The sequence below is a fragment of the Schistocerca gregaria genome, chromosome 1 (genome assembly GCF_023897955.1).
Source record: "Schistocerca gregaria isolate iqSchGreg1 chromosome 1, iqSchGreg1.2, whole genome shotgun sequence".
Classification (NCBI taxonomy): Eukaryota; Metazoa; Arthropoda; class Insecta; order Orthoptera; family Acrididae; genus Schistocerca; species Schistocerca gregaria.
In genome coordinates this window covers 1,178,463,129-1,178,481,919 of record NC_064920.1, presented here as the reverse complement: position 1 = coordinate 1,178,481,919, position 18,791 = coordinate 1,178,463,129, and positions in this window count along the sequence as shown.

Below are 18,791 nucleotides of genomic sequence, written 5' to 3'. Positions count from 1 at the left end.
TGCAAAATAAAGATAGTAAGAATGAAAGGATAGAGACATCTGCAGTATGGATACAAAGGAAATTACAAGATCATGACTTTTGCACTAAGACATTTAGAACGAATTGTTTGAGCAACGGAAGAACAGGTGACGCAATTTTCTGAATTTGCGGAATAAATTATACAAGAGCTACTGGTTTCAAATGATTGATTTCTTGACAAGTCTGCATAATTACATTGAAATTGGATGTATATGTATGAACTAAAATTCATTACACGTTTATTTGAATTTTAAATTATGGATTAAGTTAACATAAAATTTATACACTGATCTAAAAATGTACATAGAATGCAGATTGTTTAATTGACATTGTGTAAGATCTCACTATCACCTTGGAAGATTTTTCCAGTGTATGATTCTTTGTAAATTCTGTATTACTTTTCAGGTAGTGTTTTCAGTTTCGCATCTGACCTTATATTGTGGCATCTGTTACCTGAAGTTTATGTATTTTTATTTCCAGTCCGAAATTTGTCAACAAGTTTTAATTCTCCCTTGATAAAATAAGTGTAAACAATGAGTTTTTTATTTGTTTGCAGGCACTGATATCGTCGCGCCACAGCACCGCAACGCGCCGCTAGAGGCGCCACAATAAAATGGCGCAGCCCACTGCGGATGAGTTACGCCATGTTGTTTGGTGCCTCTAGCGGCGTGATGCGGTACTGTGGCGTGGCGATTTTAGTGACTGCAAACAAACAAAAAATTGATTACCTAACTTCATTTTTTCAGAGTAATAATTTAAACTGAATAGCTACCGGTAGAATACTCAAATTATTTTTTAGGTCTGAGTAATTATGTTTTGTTTCACAGTTCGTATACAGTGTTTTACGGCTCTCGCTTGTTACTGTTTTCTCATTAACTCACTTTAAGATTGCTAGCTGTTGCTACACAAATATTGGTTGACATTGGTGATATTGCGAGCCACTGATTGATGGCTGCCCAGGGGGATGCGACAGGAGAGAATACGATGAGCCGTCAGATGCCGCGATGGCAAAGCGACACACAACGAGGCCGGCGTCGACGGCCTAATGGCTGCAGCGCCGATCCCTGTCACAGGGAACGCTGATGCTGGTGGCGGCCGCAATATTAGGGGATCTCCGATAGCCCAACAGCTGCCGTCATCCCACCACACACCGAGCCAGCGTCAGCGTCCCGTCACGCCACGTAAGCAGCCGGATCCAGCCTAACACAATGATTACTGCCCCGCGAGCCGGGCCGCCGTTGGACGGCACCGAAACAGGTTAATGACCGGAGGGTAACGCGCGGCTGGCCAGCGCTTAACTACTGGTGGCCCGTGTGCTGTTTACTCGTCATAATGCACGCTGATGAACAGAAGCCGTCGATGACTATAAGTGTTACGCGAATACATAAAGGATTCAACAACTGAAATCGAGTAATGAAAAAACACTGTTAATGGTCTCAGTAGGTCATCTCTCATGTTTGCAGTTCGATCCTCTCCTGTGTTAGCACCCCCCCCCCCCCCCCCCCCCTGCTTGGTTGTCTTGCACGCAAAAATTATGTGTGTGCAATTTGTGCTCAATAGATAAAAAAATATACAAGAAAAACTATAACTAATTTTAGTATTCGTACTACGGTGTTAACCTTAACTGTATAGTCTACGCCGGCCGCGGTGGTCTAGCGGTTCTATGCGCGCAGTCCGGAACCGCGCGAGTGCTACGGTCGCAGGTTCGAATCCTGCCTCGGGCATGGATGTGTGTGATGTCCTTAGGTTAGTTAGGTTTAAGTAGTTCTAAGTTCTAGGGGACTGATGACCAGAGTAGTTAAGTCCCATAGTGCTCAGAGCAATTTGAACCATTGTTTTTGTATAGTCTACAACAATAGCATGCATAACGCTCAAGAGTCAATAATGATGAGAAAATTTTTTTACGTCCCACAAAGCTACAGCTATAATCAGGTAAGACCGACGTGCAAACTGTTCGTCTTTGTCATTTTTTGATATGACATATTGGATGAATTTACTGCCTCTCCTAGCCCGATCTTTCAATATACTAACTAGTGCTGGAACACTGAAAAAAACTTTATTTTTTATTTTTATTTTTTGTTTATTTATTTATTTATTTTGCCACTGTGAAGAAAGTGTCAAAACGAATTCGTCATTAAAACAACAACTGATAAAAATTATTTGTATTGATTAGAAGCAAACTATTGAATGCCCTTATTGATAATTTCTGCGATTTGATCGATTCTTGGTTGAATGTTCAAAAATGTTCATATGTGTGTGAAATCTTATGGGACTTAACTACTAAGGTCATCAGGCCATAAGCTTACATACTACTTAACCTAAATCATCCAAAGGACGAACACACACACCCGTGCTTGAGGGAGAACTCGAACCTCCGCCGGGACCAGCCGCACAGTCCCTGACTGCAGCGCCTAAGACCGCTCGGCTAGTCCTGCACGGCCTTGCTTGAATCCTTAATATATCTGTCTCGAGGCAACACTGCACGTTTGAGAAGTTGACGATTTTCATTTTTAACTTACGAGTCCTCATTTCTTATTTTATCACTCCACTTTGTTTCAGCATCGTTTTGTAACGCTACATCTCCAACGCTTCACGCGATAACAGCCTGCAGTTTCTTAGATTTAAATTGTTTCGTGGGATTTCGGTGGAATGGATTTAGGCCTGGGGTTTGTACAGACTTGCTGCCCAATTTAACAATTATTTTATTGAGTTTCCAAAATTCGAACAAGAGAACAGAAAACAACTCACAATGGAATAATAGATATACATCCGTGGCCGAAAGAAGCTTACCTATGGTCAGATTAACCAACAGCACAATAATCCTTATAACAATAATTAAACAAATTCAGATGCAGAGCAAATTCTGTCAGGCTCTACAATGGGCAACCGGGGAGCAACATAACCTCTAACTACACCTTGGTCTACTAATCTATTAATACTACGATCACCAGCTACCCTCAACACCGCCGGACTAGCTACTTTTAGGTCTGAATAAGTTATTACACAATAACATAGTAACAGCTCGTTCATGTAAAAGCAATAACAAAATTTAGCCAGAGTGACACACAGGCTCAGTCTCATACAATCACTAAAAAAAAAACCTCTTAAAATGACTGGAGTAACCAACTGGTTTATGCCCATAGCGGTAAAGAATCAATTTCTGCTTAATACAATTAATCATTCGCACAGTGTGTAATAACTCAATTGTGCATGTACGCCTCACAGCAGACACAGTCGCACACCCCGTGCGCCGTAAATAACAAACAACTATTTACTCGTCACCCACAGAATGCCTTGCAGGAAATTATTTGGCTGTGTCTATACTCGATGCATAGTTCAAGGTGCACCGCCTTGATTATAATGCCACCATGACAAAGTCATTAGATGCAAAAGCACTTAGGTAGTGCTGTAGTGCCGCATACGACACGCGCAAGCTGTTCCCTCCACTCCACTGTGCGTCTAGCCGGTGAAGACATCAACCACTCCATCAGGTTGTTGGTCACATGCCATCCCTTCCAGTGCTGACGGCTGCCTCATCCAGTCAGCATGGCGCACACCAGCTTCTTGAGGTGCTTGGACTTGGCTCCACCAAAAGCTCTCTCCTTCGTGTTACTCCAGCAACTGGCCATGTCCAATAACTTGAGACCCAGTCCGCCATTACAGACATCCTGGCCGCAGTCTTGCCCGCAGCTACCAACGCGGCGACGTCGACGGCCTCAGGAGATGCTGCTGGTTTCAGTTGCTCCAGCTCACTGAGCACCGCGTCTGTCCCCACCTCGGCCACAGAAGGCTCGCGTCCACCACGTGTTCGCGCCGTTCACCCTCCCGTGGCTGCAGCAAGCTTAGGAGTCATTAACGCTTAATGTTACTATTTGTGGTTCAAATGGTTCAAATGGCTCTGAGCACTACGGTACTTAACATCTGTGGTCATCAGTCCCCTAGAACTTAGAACTACTTGAACCTAACTAACCTAAGGACATCACACAACTCCCAGCCATCACGAGGCAGAGAAAATCCCTGACCCCGCCGGGAATCGAACCCGGGAACTCGGTCGTGGGAAGCGAGAACGCAACCGCACGACCACGAGATGCGGGCTACTATTTGTGGAAATTAAACTTGTGAGACAGTGTTAAGGGTCGAAATCGAATAAGTCTCAGTCCCAGTACTGGAATTTGGCTATACGCAGATTGCTATGAGAAGAAAAATAAAATCAGAAACTGCTTATCGTTTTCAACACTTAACGACATACAAAGCACTGGCTACCACTACGACATACATTTCATCCAGTGCCTCTTTACATTCATTTACAAACCTCTGATGATGTTCCACCAAATTCCTCAGCCGCCTCGATTACTGAGTCCGCAGCTCGTGGTCAAGGGGCTAGAGTTGCCGCCTCTGGATCACGGGATCTCGCGTTCGATTCCCGGCAGGGTTGGGGAATTTCTCAGCCCGGGGACAGGGTTTTGTGTTGTCCACATCATTCCATAATCCTCGTCATCATCATTTGTGACAGTAGCTAGATTGTATTGTGCAAAAATTTAACTGTGTAAAAATTTGGACTTTGTCCAGGCTCTGATGACCACGCAGTTGAGCGCCCCACAAAACAAACATCATCATCGATCGTTGAACGTTATTTACGTATTATTGATCGTATTATTTTGTTAATTATTACTACTATTAGTTTTATTATAATACTTATTATTATTATTTCCGCCCGTGTGATGCAATTGTTTCTTTGTCTTTTTGTTCTGCTTGTGTATTCTGTGAAAATACAAATGTGCTCTACAGGTTTACTACTTTCAAAGAAAAGAAGCGAAAGCAGACTTCCCAGAAAACAGTGCTGTAAACTAGAAACAACTCTTTTACATGTCATAAACTCGTTGTCCCACACACCACCTCCACGCATAATGCAGTAAGAAATTGTTGTCATTGGGGTTCGAACTCAGGACACTTAGTATAAGCATCGAATGCTCTAACAACTTCCTCACGGAAGCTAGACGTACTAACTTCTCCAATTTATATTTTTCCTGCGCTCTGTAGTTCTGCTGCTACTTTCAACTCACGTTTACGCCCGTTCTGTTGGACGACAGCACACAGCACGAACCAGACCGGTGTTTTCATTGATACTCTGTCGACGTACAACGTTTGGTACCGACCTGAATGTCTTGACATCTGGAGGTTTGGGTATCAGAGCACGTTCGGCGACATCGACTCTGGCGGGCCGTTTGAATATGCGCGCGCAACGGCTTGGTAGACTAACTTAATGGGAAACGGCGCAACGTATCTAATTTTTTTTCTCAACAATCATTTCTCAGCACAACCCAACCTGCAACACTCTTATAAGTTCTTCAGACTATTTCTGACTGCCCTGTCTAGGTGTCGGCTACGGGAATTTAAACCTCACAACGACCGCTGTTAAACTGTTTTGGAGGAGCCATTGCGAGATTTCAGTGCTCGCAGTCGATACTGCGTGATGAGGTCAAAAACTTTCGGATTAACGGAGAAGGGTAACTGTATTAAATCTGATGTTGGGGACCTTGGCCTGGAGAAGATAGAATCGAGAAAGTTATAAGTGAAAATCGTTCTGATACCTTCTTTCACTAGAATACATTTAACGGTATTGTTGTTGCTAAGATGATAGCGTAGGCAATTCTGACAAGCAGTTTGGTGTAGATTTTGAGATAATAACTGAACTATTCCAGTGCAGATGGTTTACTGCACACTGAAGGGAGCATTCCTGGTGTACAACATGTGTACTCTAGTAGACTGCAGTCTGTGCTTTAAGTTGAAGTATTATCGGCTATCAGCCATAACCAAAGGGCTCTGTGCCCGATGACGGAACTTGCGGGCATGAGTTTCATCTATGAGCTAGCAAATGGTAGCTGCAGAGAAGCGTTAAGTTTGTACAGAGCTGAATACATGTGTAGAAGACGTCCGGCTTACACCATGTTTCCAAGTCTGCTCCAACCATTAAGTACAAAAACGGAGGAGGACGAAGACGAACTCCACGGACTTCCGAGGTAGAAGATGTAGTGAGTGCTCGAGTATATCAGGCGCCAGCAATAATCACGTGATTACTTCCGCCTGAAATGAATATTTTGTAGGGTACTGCGTGGTGAGTGTTACGGAAAATGCGGCTATGTCAGTAGTATCAACAGCAAGTGCACACTTTGATTTATGTTGACTTCGAACCTCGTGTCATTGTCAGCCAATCAAGCCTCGCTTTCTTGCGTATTTACTTTCCAGGGAACAAGTTTGTTTCACCAGAGAGGGAACGCTAAAAATGTCCCATCAGTAATGTTTAGGTCGTTACAGTTGAGAAGAGCGTCAACGCATCGATGATTACGTACTAGGTCCAATTATCTCACAATAATGCACTAACGTACAAAGTGTTTATCAGAGATATACTTCACAGGTTGCTGGAACGTATCTCACTTGATATTCGTCAGTGGATGTGGTTCCAGCATGACGGAGCCCACCTCACTTTGGACTGTGGGTTCCTGGACACCTGGATCAGACATTCCTTCAAAAGTGAATAGTCAAAGGAGGACGTTTTCGTAAGGCAGCACGTTCACCTCATATCACCCCAGATGATTTCATCTTGTAGGAGCATGTGAAGTCTTGCCCACGAAACGCTTGTAGAGACTGAAGTGGATGTCTTGGATTGAATTTCCCTCGCCTGCAACTCTGATCAGACGACGTCGGAGATATCAGACCGGGCACGGCAGAATGCGTGAACAGATTTTACAGGAAAAAAATAGTTCAAATTTTTGGCCACCAGGTGCAAATCTGGCGCTGTACAGAATCTCGTCGATGACTCCAGTTCTCATACTGAACAAACTGGGTACACCAAGTTTTGATATCAAACGATAATTGCAGCCCACACTGGACCTCTGTGAGTGCTGAACTTAAATTAGAGCCGCCCGGTATCTTTCGAATCTGTCGTTTCCAGGTCTAGGTTCCCTTACCTCAAATTCTTACATTTTTCCACCTCCACCAACACTGCAAGTGTGTAACACCATCAAGGAATAATCCTGTGTAACGAGACGGACTGTGGCGCCTGGGGCTTAAAACCTCAAATGGTTCAAATGGCTCTGAGCACTATGGGACTTAACATCTGAGGTCATCAGTCCCCTAGAACGTAGAACTACTTAAACCTAACTAACCTAAGGACATCACACACTTCCATGTGCCAGGAAGGATTCGAACCTGCGACCGTAGCGGTCACGCGGTTCCAGACTGAAGCGCCTAGAACCGCACGGCCACACCGGCCGGCACTTAAAACCTCTATAAAAGATATAAAATCTTTGGCTGAAGAGAACTTTCATCCGTTGCCAGTATGTACCTTTATGGGGAAATGAACCAACAATAAAAAAGTAAAGCTACGCCGACACTTCGGCATTAGGTGGAAAGAGAGAATAAGCTCCCCGAAACGTATTGCTCACATCGCGATCTTACGCTGCAAAAAATACGTGAAGGTTTTATTTTATCGTCTCTACAAATTAGCAATGAAAATGGTCTCATTTGGTCGGTACCGGTCACAACAACAAAAATGTGCTTCATTTATAACACTAGAATTGTTTCTGTGTATCCGTTAATAAACCTTTTTGTTATTAAGCAAAAGTAACCGCTACTTTTTCCCATCATGCCGATATGTTCTCTAGACTTCATAGGAAGTAGAACTCAATTCTTACTTTTTAATGGGCCGAAATATATGTAAAAATAACTTCGGGTGTACCGCAAGGGATTATTCTACAGTCGTTACTGTTTATAATGTGGATTAAAGGAGACAGTGGGAAGCACAGTGGGACTATACGCGGACGAGGCTACTGTGTTATAGCAAGATTACAACGCTAGACCACTGTACTGGGATAGGGGAAAACGTGCCGAGGATCCACGAATGACGCAGTGTCTGGCTGTTGACATCAGACGAAAACAAATGTAACATATCATGCATTAATAGGCGATGAGTTCCAGTACTCTTCTTGTACACTACTGGCAATTAAATACAGACAACAGTTACAATTTTAAAATCCGGAGCGATCTTAAGTGTAATTATGACATAAAAGTAGTGGCAGGAATATCAGATGCGCTATTCATTTCAAAATTTTCATCCACATAAAATTACTGTCAGGAATACTTCATGCCAGGCTGCTATTCATTGCAGCATCTTCATCCACTGAGTAGATGGCTTATTAAACTTTTCTTCGGTTGTTTCTTGTGCATCGCTCGTTAGTCTAGGATCCTTATGAGATTCGTCAGAGGTTCGCTTAAGAGCGTTAAGTGATGGTCAATGAAGCCTTCCGTTCAACGCTGGAAGGGAGGCATGCCATATCATGGAGAGTTTGACTGTTGAAATTCTTAGGGCTTACGTTTCGAAAAGATATTTTAAAAAATAGATAGCACTGTGCTGCCAACGGCCTTGCCGCAGTGGTAACACAGGTTCGCGTCACATCACCGAAGTTAAGCGTTGTCAGGCTGGACTAGCACTTGGATGGGTGACCATCCGGTCTACAGGGCGCTTTTCGCAAGCGGAGTGCACTCAACCCTTGTGAGGCAAACTGAGGACCTACTTGACTGAGAAGTAGCGCCTCCGGTCACTGAAAATGACATACGTGAGAGCGGTGTGCTGATCACATGCCCCTCCATATCCGCATCCCGTGACGCTTATGGTCTAAGGATGACACGGTGACCGCTCGGTACCGTTGGGCCTTCATGGCCTTTTCGGGAGAAGTTTAGTTTTTATAACGCTGTGCTGTCTATAATGCTGTTATTCTTTTTATTTCTTATTTTGTTACCGGTTTTTGTTCTGAATTGTTCAACGAGAGCAAAATTGATGATGGTTCAGAACCGAAACCAGTAGCAAAATAAAAAATACCATTATTACAGATTGCGCAGTGTTACGCATTTTTTAAAATTTGTACCATTGCCTAAGTGAGATGCTCAGTTCCGAGAAGAGTTGAGCAGTACATTACTTACGTCTCGCGAAATGGCCGAGATTAATAATTCAAGGAATTAGAACTCATATGGAGGTTTCTGGCCAGTCGTCCTTCTGATGCCTCATCTGCGAAAGGGTAGCGATAGTTGTGACAATAATGCCGTCCGCCACACAGCATAATGTGGCTCGTGGAGTATAGGTGTAGATGTACACTATGCGATTAAAAGTATCCGGACACCCCAAAAACATAGTTTTTCATATTAGGTACATTTTGCTGCCGCCTACTGCCAGCTAGACAATATCAGCGACCCCAGTAGTCATTATACATCGCGAGAGAGCAGAATGTGGCCCTCCGCGGGACTCAAGTACTTCGAATGTGTTTGGTGATTGGGTGTCACTTCAGTCATACATCTGTACGCGGGATTTCCGCTCTCCTAAACATCCCTAGGTCCAAAGCTTCCGTTGTAACAGTGAAGTGGAAACGTGAAGGGACACGTGCAGCACAATATCGTACAGGCCGAACTCCTCTGTTAACTGACGGAGACCGCCGACAGTCGAAGAGAGTCGTAATGTGTAATAGGCAGACATCTATTCTGACCGTCACACATGAATTCTAAACTGCATCAGGGTCCACAGTTAGGTGGGATGTGAGAAAACTTGGATTTCATGGACGAGCGGCTGCTCATAAGCCACACATCACGCCGGAAAATGCCAAACGACGCCTAGCTTGGTGTATGGAGCGTAAGCACTGGACGATTGAACTGGAGAAATACGTTACGTGGGGTGACGAATGACGGTACAGAATCTGGCGATCCGATGGCAGGGTGTGGGTATGGCGAATGCCCGATGAACGTCATCTGCCAGTGTGTGTAGTGCCAACAGTAAAATTCGGAGGCGGTGGTGTCGCACTGTGGTCGTGTTTTTCATGGAGGAGCCTTGCACTCATTGTTGTTTTGTGTAGTACTATCACAACACGGATCTATATTTATGTTTTAAGCACTTTCTTACTTCCCACTGTTGAAGAGCAATTCGGGGACGGCGATTGCATCTTTCAACACGATCGAGCACCTTTACATAATTCACTACCTGTGGCGGAGTCGTTACACGACAATAACACCCCTACAATGGACTGGCCTGTACAGAGTCTTCACGTAGATCCTATAGAACACCTTCGGGATATTTTGGAACACCGACTTCGTGCCAGGCCTCACCGACCGACATTGATACCTCCCCTCAGTGCAGCACTCCGTGAAGAATGGGCTGTCATTCCCCAAGAAGCGTTCCAGCACCTGACTGAGCGTCTGCCTGCGAGAGTGGCAGCTGTGGTCAAGGCTAACGGTGGGCCAACTCCATACTGAATTGCAGCATTAGTGATGGAGCCAGTTTCAGCTAGGTGTCCGCTTACTTTTGATCACATAGTGTAAATTTATATGTTTATAGTGTTTCCGACCTCCCCCCATGAACCATGGACCTTGCCGTTGGTGGGGAGGCTTGCGTGCCTCAGCGATACAGATGGCCGTACCGTAGGTACAACCACAACGGAGGGGTATCTGTTGAGAGGCCAGACAAACTTGTGGTTCCTGAACAGGGGCAGCAGCCTTTTCAGTAGTTGCAGGGGCAACAGTCTGGATGATTGACCGATCTGGCCTTGCAACATTAACCAAAACGGCCTTGCTGTGCTGGTACTGCGAACGGCTGAAAGCAAGGGGAAACTACAGCTATAATTTTTCCCGAGGACATGCAGCTTTTACTGTATGATTAAATGATGATGGCATCCTCTTGGGTAAAATATTCCGGAGGTAAAATAGTCCCCCATTCGGATCTCCGGGCGGGGACTACTCAGGAGGATGTCGTTATCAGGAGAAAGAAAACGCGTTCTACGGATCGGAGCATGGAATGTCAGATCCCTTAATCGGGCAGGTAGGTTAGAAAATTTAAAAAGGGAAATGGATAGGTTAAAGTTAGATATAGTGGGAATTAGTGAAGTTCGGTGGCAGGAGGAACAAGACTTCTGGTCAGGTGACTACAGGGTTATAAACACAAAATCAAATAGGGGTAATGCAGGAGTAGGTTTAATAATGAATAGGAAAATAGGAGTGCGGGTAAGCTACTACAAACAGCATAGTGAACGCATTATTGTGGCCAAGATAGATACGAATCCCACACCTACTACAGTAGAACAAGTTTATATGCCAACTAGCTCTGCAGATGATGAAGAAATTGAAGAAATGTACGATGAAATAATAGAAATTATTCAGATAGTGAAGGGAGACGAAAATTTAATAGTAATGGGTGACTGGAATTCGAGTGTAGGAAAAGGGAGAGAAGGAAACATAGTAGGTGAATATGGATTGGGGCTAAGAAATGAAAGAGGAAGCCGCCTAATAGAATTTTGCACAGAGCACAACTTAATCATAGCTAACACTTGGTTTAAGAATCATGAAAGAAGGTTGTATACGTGGAAGAACCCTGGAGATACTAAAAGGTATCAGATAGATTATATAATGGTAAGACAGAGATTTAGGAACCAGGTTTTAAATTGTAAGACATTTCCAGGGGCAGATGTGGACTCTGACCACAATCTATTGGTTATGACCTGTAGATTAAAACTGAAGAAACTGCAAAAATGTGGGAAATTAAGGAGATGGGACCTGGATAAACTGAAAGAACCAGAGGTTGTACAGAGATTCAGGGAGAGCATAAGAGAACAATTGACAGGAATAGGGGAAAGAAATACAGTAGAAGAAGAATGGGTAGCTCTGAGGGATGTAGTAGTGAAGGCAGCAGAGGATAAAGTAGATACAAAGACGAGGGCTGCTAGAAATCCTTGGGTAACAGAAGAAATATTGAATTTAATTGATGAAAGGAGAAAATATAAAAATGCCATAAATGAAGCAGGCAAAAAGGAATACAAACGTCTCAAAAATGAGATCGACAGGAAGTGCAAAATGGCTAAACAGGGATGGCTAGAGGACAAATGTAAGGATGTAGAAGCTTATCTCACTAGGGGTAAGATAGATACTGCCTACAGGAAAATTAAAGAGACCTTTGGAGAGAAGAGAACCACGTGTATGAATATCAAGAGCTCAGATGGCAGCCCAGTTCTAAGCAAAGAAGGGAAGGCAGAAAGGTGGAAGGAGTATATAGAAGGTTTATACAAGGGCGATGTACTTGAGGACAATATTATGGAAATAGAAGAGGATGTAGATGAAGACGAAATGGGAGATACGATACTGCGTGAAGAGTTTGACAGAGCACTGAAAGACCTGAGTCGAAACAAGGCCCCCGGAGTAGACAACATTCCATTAGAACTACTGACGGCCTTGGGAGAGCCAGTCATGACAAAACTCTACCAGCTGGTGAGCAAGATGTATGAGACAGGCAAAATACCCTCAGACTTCAAGAAGAATATAATAATTCCAATCCCAAAGAAAGCAGGTGCTGACAGATGTGAAAATTACCGAACTATCAGTTTAATAAGCCAAGGCTGCAAAATACTAACGCGAATTCTTTACAGACGAATGGAAAAACTGGTAGATGCAGACCTCGGGGAGGATCAGTTTGGATTCCGTCGAAATGTTGGAACACGTGAGGCAATACTGACCTTACGACTTATCTTAGAAGAAAGATTAAGAAAAGGCAAACCTACGTTTCTAGCATTTGTAGACTTAGAGAAAGCTTTTGACAATGTTGACTGGAATACTCTTTTTCAAATTCTAAAGGTGGCAGGGGTAAGATACAGGGAGCGAAAGGCTATTTATAATTTGTACAGAAACCAGATGGCAGTAATAAGAGTTGAGGGGCATGAAAGGGAAGCAGTGGTTGGGAAAGGAGTGAGACAGGGTTGTAGCCTCTCCCCGATGTTATTCAATCTGTATATTGAGCAAGCAGTAAAGGAAACAAAAGAAAAATTTGGAGTAGGTATTAAAATTCATGGAGACGAAGTAAAAACCTTGAGGTTCGCCGATGACATTGTAATTCTGTCAGAGACGGCAAAGGACTTGGAAGAGCAGTTGAACGGAATGGACAGTGTCTTGAAAGGAGGATATAAGATGAACATTAACAAAAGCAAAACGAGGATAATGGAATGTAGTCAAATTAAATCGGGTGATGCTGAGGGAATTAGATTAGGAAATGAGACACTTAAAGTAGTAAAGGAGTTTTGCTATTTAGGAAGTAAAATAACTGATGATGGTCGAAGTAGAGAGGATATAAAATGTAGACTGGCAATGGCAAGGAAAGCGTTTCTGAAGAAGAGAAATTTGTTAACATCGAATATAGATTTATGTATCAGGAAGTCGTTTCTGAAAGTATTTGTTTGGAGTGTAGCCATGTATGGAAGTGAAACATGGACGATAACTAGTTTGGACAAGAAGAGAATAGAAGCTTTCGAAATGTGGTGCTACAGAAGAATACTGAAGATAAGGTGGATAGATCACGTAACTAATGAGGAGGTATTGAATAGGATTGGGGAGAAGAGAAGTTTGTGGCACAACTTGACTAGAAGAAGGGATCGGTTGGTAGGACATGTTTTGAGGCATCAAGGGATCACAAATTTAGCATTGGAGGGCAGCGTGGAGGGTAAAAATCGTAGAGGGAGACCGAGAGATGAGTACACTAAGCAGATTCAGAAGGATGTAGGTTGCAGTAGGTACTGGGAGATGAAGCAGCTTGCACAGGATAGAGTAGCATGGAGAGCTGCATCAAACCAGTCTCAGGACTGAAGACAACAACAACAGTGTTTCCGAAAAGGCCTGTACCCGTAAGCTGAAAAAATATCTCGCATATTGAGAACTGGAGAACATACAGAAAACTACGTATCCAACTGATGACTAAGTGCACCCTCGGGTGTCAACACAGATTTGTGTGTCTGCACCTTATCATGTAAAGCTACGATTCCAGTGAGAGGGCTGTGGACAACAAAAGATGCGTGGGAGTCTATCCAAAGATTAAGTCTTCAGTCGCGCGACAGCAGAAACATCTAAGCGGCACTCGACTTGTTTGTGTGGAATGGATGATGCTATTTTGTATCTTCCCTTGTGACAAATGACTTACGACTCTTACCGAAGAAACAGAAACAGAAACAACGCACAAAGAATTGCGTGAGAAGAAGCTGAAGTAGAAGTTGAGTTCCTGAGTGAAGCTGCGGAGTAAAAGCCTTCCCGCGTGATCCCATTACGAGGCCGTGTGACCCCTCTCGGTGCACCCAGACACTCTGCAGCAGACCCGACATCGCCCGTTCTTCCCTTCTACTCGAAGTCGTGACTCGGTCGGACATCCTCGGCTTTAGGCTTTAGACTCCCCCCTTTTATATACATGCGGCGGCTCTCGAACAGCTCCGTAGCGAGTCTTAACTGTATCCAGTTCTTCTACTACAGCTTCTGCGGGACTAAATCTTTCAGAAAGCCAAAACCGGGCACTACGACATCTCACAGTACTGTTCCACCTAACAGGACAGTTACTTTGCTTTACTCTAGCATCTCATAATCCGCTGCTGACCTGCAGAAACAGTCTCCAGTTTTCAGCAGATACGAGTGTTCACTAAAGCTGATGTTGCGACGTAACCGATAAGCACATACCTTGTAGCAGACCAACTGTTTGTGATACGGTTAGAACTTTGAAAAAAAACGGTTCAAATGGCTCTGAGCACTGTGGGACTAAACTTCTGAGGTCATCAGTCCCCTAGAACTGACTGAAGCGCCTAGAACCGCTCGGCCACACCGGCCGGCTGGTTAGAACTTTCTCGACTTCATCTTCACTAATACCATACAGCTGCACCAACATTTTATTTATTAGCACCTGAAAATGTTTCGAGATGAACCCATTATCGATAGAAAGACGTGAAAAGGTGCAATAATTAACAGTATATATGTGCAGACGCAATGTTGCAAATAAGTGGTACCCATTATATACTACAACACCAGAGGGGAGGGGAGAGTCATCTGACACGTTTGACGCGGCCTCCCACGAATAACTCTCCCTTGACTCTTCATCTTAGAGGAGCACTTGCAACAAACGTGCTCAATTTATTTCTTTGACATATTCCAATTTTTGTCTTCTCCCACAAGTTTCACCCACCCTAATGTATTACGCAAGTTACACCCTGCTGTTTGAAAACATGTCCTATCACCCTGTCCCTTCTACTGGCCAATGTTTTCCACATGTTTCATTTCTAGCAGATCTGCTGAGAATCTCATTTATTGTCAGTCCACCAAATCTCAAAATCTTTCTAAAGTAGCACATATGCTTAAACCGCTTCTATTCCCTTCTGCTCCAATTTCCCACAGATTATGATTCGTTTCCTGAGAATACTGTGTTCTAAATCCATTCTCAGAAATTTCTTCCTCAAATTATGATTGATATTTGACACGTTTTGGCTAGGAACGCTGTCTTTGCTTGTGCTAGTCTGCTTTTTATGTCCTTCTTGTTTTGTCAGTCATGTGTTATTTTGCTTCCAAGGTAGCAGTATTCCTTCACTTTATCTACTTATGGTTACCAAATTCTGAAGTTAAGTCTATCTCTAGTTTTATTTGTGCTACTACTCATTACTTTTGTCTTTCTCCGACTTACGTTCATTAGACCTTGCATATCATTCTACAGGTGTCGCAGTTCTTACCCACTTTCACTGAGGGTAGCAACTCGTCGTCGAATCTTATCATTGGTATCCTTTCACCCACTCTTGAACCTTTCTTTTATATTCGTCATTCCTTCTTCAACACATGGATTAAACAATAGTGGTGAAATAATACACTTCTGCCTTATTCCTTTTCTAATGTGAACACTTCTTTCTTGGTCATATTCTACGGTATGAAATTATTAACGCACGCACGTTCATAATGCCTATTTTTTCGGTGAAGACAGCTACGAAACAATTGTACTATGACGCCCATGTGTAACGACTCTTTAATTATGCGTCGTTCCACGTCTGGGTGTTCATAAAAGGTTTGTATTGAAACATGAGTTGATAAATACGGTACGTGTGCAGCTATATAGTATCTGTAAGATTCACAACACTGAAGAAATACTCGTTCGCTCCAAGGTATGTTACTCAGAAAAACTTTTATCTTGACTGCTGCAGTATGATACCGAGGAACTATTTGTAACAGGGTATTATTTCACGACTGCTGTTCAACCCTGAACTGTGGAGAACATCATCTAAATATGTAAATTGAGTGGCAATTGGTGAACAGGTTAGCACTTACCAGTCCTATCTCTGTGCAAGAAAAGGTCGTGCGTGTACTGTGATACAATAAGAATGACCGTCACGCTGCAAATTCGTACATCCAACACCTACTATATATTGAAACGGTGATCACCTAGAAACCTGGATGAAGTTTCAGTCCATACATGTCTGCATCCGTTCCTTACACTGCTCATAATACACTACTGGCCATTAAAATTGCTACACAAAGAAGATAATGTGTTACAGACGCGAAATTTAACCGACAGGAATAAGATGCTGTGATATGTAAATGATTAGCTTTTCAGAGGATTCACACAAGGTTGGCGCCGGTGGCGACACATACAACGTGCTGACATGAGGAACGTTTCCAACCGATTTCTCATACACAAACAGCAGTTGACCGGCGTTGCCTGGTGAAACGTTGTTGTGATGCATCGTGTACGGAGGAGAGATGCGTACTATCACGTTTCCGACTCTCATAATGGTTGGATTGTAGCCAATCGCGATTGCGGTTTATGGTATCGCGACATTGCTGCTCGCGTTGGTCGAGATCCAATGACTGCTAGCAGAATATGGAATTGGTAGGTTTAGGAGGGTAATACGGAATGTCGTGCTGGATACCAACGGCCTTGTATCAATAGTAGTCGAGATGACAGGCATCTTATCCGCATGGCTGTAACGTCTCGATCCCTGAGTTAACAGAAGGGGACGTTTGCAAGAGAACCACCATCTGCACGAACAGTTGGACGATGTTTGCAGCAGCACGGATTATCAGCTCGGAGACCATAGGTGCGGTTACCCTTGACGCTGCATCACAGACAGGAGCGCCTGCGATGGTGTACTCAACGACGAACCTGGGTGCACGAATGGCAAAACGTCATTTTTTCGGATGAATCCAGGTTCTGTTTACAGCATCATGGTGGTCGCATCCGTATTTGGTAACATCGCGGTGAACGCACATTGGAAGCGTGTAATGGTCATCGCTATACTGCCCGGCGTGATGGTATGAGGTGCCACTGATTACACGTCTCGGTCACCTCTTGTTCGCATTGACGGTACTTTGAACAGTGGACTTTACATTTCAGATGTGTTACGACCCGTGGCTCTACCCTTCATTCGATCCCTGCCAAACCCCACATTTCAGCAGGATAATGCACGACCGCATGTTGCAGGTCCTGTACGGGCACGTTCGACTGCTTCCCTGGCCAGCACATTCTCCAGATGTCTCACCAACTGAAAACGTCTGGTCTATGGTGGGCGAGCGACTGGCTCGTCGCAATACGCCAATCACTACTCTTGATGAACTGTGGTATCGTGTTGAAGCTGGGTGGGCAGCTGTACCTGTACACGCCATACAACCTCTGTTTGACTCAATGCCCAGGCGTATCAAGTCCGTTATTACGGCCAGAGTGGTTGTTCTGGGTACTGATTTCTCAGGATCTATGCACCCAAATTGCGTGAAAATGTAATCACATGTCAGTTCTAGTATAATATATTTGTCCAATGTATACCCGTTTATCATCTGAATTTCTTCTTGGTGCAGCTGTTTTAATGGTCAGTAGTGTAGATCTGCATGTCATTTCCCCGGCAGGAAGTATACAATTTATGCCTCCCGGCAGTCTCTCTCACTGGAAAACACGAGGCTCTTGAAGTCTCCACGACCTATTGCATACTTAATTATTGCAGTCGCTCGTCGTTTACTTCCCATTGCGACATTCCTATGGATATCCTCCAGTAATCTGAAAAGCATTATATTTCAACCTCCAAGACCTGATGATAAAAAGGGCGTTACTTATAACTGGTTTCAGTACTCAGATAATCGTTATGTACCTTAAAGCTTACTGACGTCATTAATACTGTGGGTTCAAATAACTGCCGCCAAGAATAAAATGAATTACAAAATCAATCGTAAAATTTACTAACATCTTCATTTAATGTCGTCGTCTAAATCCAGCTTTCCTTGTATGGGGGACTCTAAACACTTGTGAAGGAAGTCTTACGCTATCCATCGTATACTGATAAAGGTTCCAACGTAACATTTCGTGCATCCGTAAAAATTGCACCGCACAGGATAACGCTATCCACTGATATGGATGAAAGAAGAGTAAAATTCTGGTGTTTTGTGGGTTGGATATAGTCAGACATAACGTACTCTACCGTCTTTACTAGGAGAAGAAACTGTAAATGACAGCCTTACACAAAATTATTTTTACTTCTAGCCCAAGTGACATTAACACTTAGGTTGTTAAAATTACGTGATAAACGTCCCGTAACAAACGTCAAATTGGCACGATTTGAAGAATATGCTTGGATATGCAAATGGTTAGCAGTTCTGTGAAACGGCAAAAAATACGTACCAGTGACACTATTTACATTATGTAGACATGGAAAGTCGAAAATACTCATTTGAATATTGTGTTTTTGTCAGAGTATCGTTGTGTGTCATCGAGAGGTTTACTTTCCAAGAAGAGTCGGACGACATAGTGTTTTTTCCCCCACATACATCTCATGAAATGATCACACCGAAAAAATTCAAGAAATTGGAGTTAGCACAGAAGCTTACCAACAATCATTCTTCCCATGCTTTGTAATTTAGCAAATTATTACGAGTTGTCATCTTGCACGTAGCTTACTGTGGAGCCGGGAGGAGG